The sequence below is a fragment of the Carlito syrichta genome, unplaced genomic scaffold (genome assembly GCF_000164805.1).
Source record: "Carlito syrichta isolate Samal-C Ts95f unplaced genomic scaffold, Tarsius_syrichta-2.0.1 Scaffold303211, whole genome shotgun sequence".
Taxonomy (NCBI): Eukaryota; Metazoa; Chordata; class Mammalia; order Primates; family Tarsiidae; genus Carlito; species Carlito syrichta.
The window spans coordinates 17,655-20,705 of record NW_007247307.1 but is presented as its reverse complement, the minus strand read 5'-3'; positions in this window follow the sequence as shown (position 1 = coordinate 20,705).

Genomic DNA, 3,051 nt, shown 5'->3' with positions numbered 1-3,051 from the left:
GGGCTCAGGCAATCCACTCACCTCAGCCTCCCAAAGGCGCGGGATTACAGGCTGAGCCACCGAGCCCGGCTTAAGCAAACATTTTTAAAAACCAGAATATTTTGCCCAGGTGTGGTGGCTCAAGCCTGTAATGCCAGCACTATGGGAGGCAGAGGTGAGAGGATTGTCTGAGCTCAGGGGTTTGAGACCAGCCTGAGCAACATGGAGAGACCTTGTCTCTACAATAAATCAAAAAATTAGCTGGGTATGGTGGCACCTGCCTGGGGTTCCAGCTACTTGGAAGGCTGAGGCGGAAGGATCACCTGCGCCCAGTAGGTCGAGGCTGTGGTGGCCACCAGCATGTGATGGCACTCCAACCTTGGTAACTTCGACTCATTAAAAAAAAAAAAACCCGGAATATTTATAAAGTGGGATCAGAGATCATTTGAATATGGGGGACTGTATTTTATGTCACATATAATACTTCTTTTTTACTTAAATTTATTTATATAGAGTTGTGGGGTACAAGTGAGGATTTACTACATAAGTAGGCTGCATGCAGGTGACGCCTATACTATGTTTCATTCTTTTATATGTCTACATAGAAGCAGTCCTATTTTTTAGGGCAAGGTAAAGGGATTAATAAGCAGCTATTAATTGTTTATGAATCATAATGATAGCTTGACATGTAAAAGTCTCCTTGGTATGGGCTATCTTATCTTTCCAGAATAGTCTATCACTAGTTACTATTTGCATTTTATACAACAAAAAAGAATAGCTCTCTTTTTCTCCAAGTGCATCGCTACACCTTTGGTGACATGTTTATCTCTAATATTATTCTCCACTTCATCAGTAGCTATCAAATTTCTACCCATCCTTTAGGGCCCAAATTAAAGCCCCTCCTTCATAAAGTATTTTTTGGTCTATCTCAGCTCCAGTTGGAAATAATCTTTTCCACTTGAACTCCCTTAGCACTTTGTTCATTTCTACCCAGCACTATAAATACTTAAAATTTGTGAATCTATTAATGATTGTGTCTTTTTGTCTTCATCCTAGAGACAAAAGCAAGACAAAAGACTTATATTATCATTGCTAAGGTTTATATAAGGAAAACCTTAGCTATATCAACTAGACCTTGGTTACAGTTATACTTAACAGAATTATTTCCCAGAATTCCCCCAAAGTTTATTTTCACCGTTGCACCAAGCAACCCTTGGCTAAGCAAAATCTTCACATATGCAGAGACTTGCATCACACCCGTGTGACGCCAGCCTGGATTCATCAAGCACCAAGGGCGGTCAGTTCCTCTGGGCAGTCTGCCCCAAACCTCTCCTTCCCTGCACCCTTCCAAACCCGGCCCAATCACATGACCAACAGGAAAGAAAGATTTTCGTTCCCTTAAGAAACACGACAAAAATAGTGTTGCCTTGAAACTGATCGAGCATATGTCTGTCCTATGATAGAGGGTTGACATGACACCCTCCTATGGCTTTCGTGAGTTTTGTTGTTGTAAGAGTTTACGGAAATACATCCTGAATTAAATCCAGACATCATTCATACCTGCTCTATGCGAGGATTTATGAATATATACCTTTTTTCTTCAAACGCTTGAGTTACATTCTGGCTCACAAGTGAAAAGTTTGACAGGATTACTTATCTTGATAGACCAGTATGTTGTCATTAACCAAGTCCTTCAGTGCACTCAGAAATTAGTGAAGTGATGTAATTAAATCATGAAATATGCTCTTAAATTTGTCACTTATTAATTTAGGCATTAAGGGCAACATTCACATGGCACACTCACATACTATATGGGCAGACACATGAAGCACACATCCAAAATAAGGCAGGGAGGGGGAAGCTAGGAAATAAAGAACATATGGGACAAATAGAAAACGTATACTAAGATGGTAGACTAAAAACCATGGCTGCTGTTATGTTAAGTATGAAAGGACTAGATACTCCAAATAAAAGATTTCCCACCCAAGTACTAATCAGGCCCAACCCTGCTTAGCTGCTGAGATCAGGCATGTTCAGGATGGTATGACCGTAGACTAAAAGACAGATCACTAGACAATAAAAAACGAGATCCAATAGTCTTACAAGATACAAAATTTAAATAAAAGAATACCTAACAGTTGAAAGTAAAATGATAGAAACATAAATATCATATACCATGTAAACAATAATCCTAAGAAAGCTAGTATGACTATATTAATATCAGACAAAGTAAGCTTTCAGGTTAAAAAGGATTACCAGATATAAAGAGGAGCATTTTATTATGATAAAAGGGTCAATTCAATGGGAAGTTACAATAATTCTTTATTTGTATGTGCTATATAGCATACCATCAAAAAGGAAGTATAAATTGACAAAAATAAAAGGATAAAAAGATAAATCCATAATTAGAATTTGAGATTTAAAAACACTTCTTCCTGTAGTTGATAGAACAGGCAGACAGAAAATCAGTAACAAAATAGAAGATATGAACAAAAGTCTTAACCAATCTGGCTAAAGAAAAAAACACATACTATTTAAGTGCACATAGATCACTCACCAAAAGACTGTATTCTGGGTTACAAAGCAAGTCTTGATAAATCTCAAAGGACTGAAGTCATGCAAAGTATGTTTAAATTAGTAATCAAAAACAAAAAGATACATTTGAAAATTAAGCAACACATTTCTCAACTATATATTGGTTGAAGAAGAAATTGCAAGGAAAATCAGAAAGTATTTTGAAAGGAATAATAATAATCAAATTAGTGGCCAGGAGTGGTGCCTAATGTCTGCAATCCCAGTGTTTTGGGAAACCTAGGTGAGAGGATCACTTGAGGTCTGGAGTTTGAGACCAGGCTGGGAAACAGAGCAAGACCCTCTATACAATAATAAAAATAAAATAAAAATTAGCCAGGCATGGTGGTGTAAGCTGGTAGTCCTAGTTACTCAGGAGGCTGAGGTGGGAAGATCACTTGAGCCCAGGAGTTTGAGGCTGCAGTGAGCTATAATCATACCACTGCACTCCAGCCTGGGTTACAGATTAAGACTCTGTCTCAATAAATTAACTAACTAACT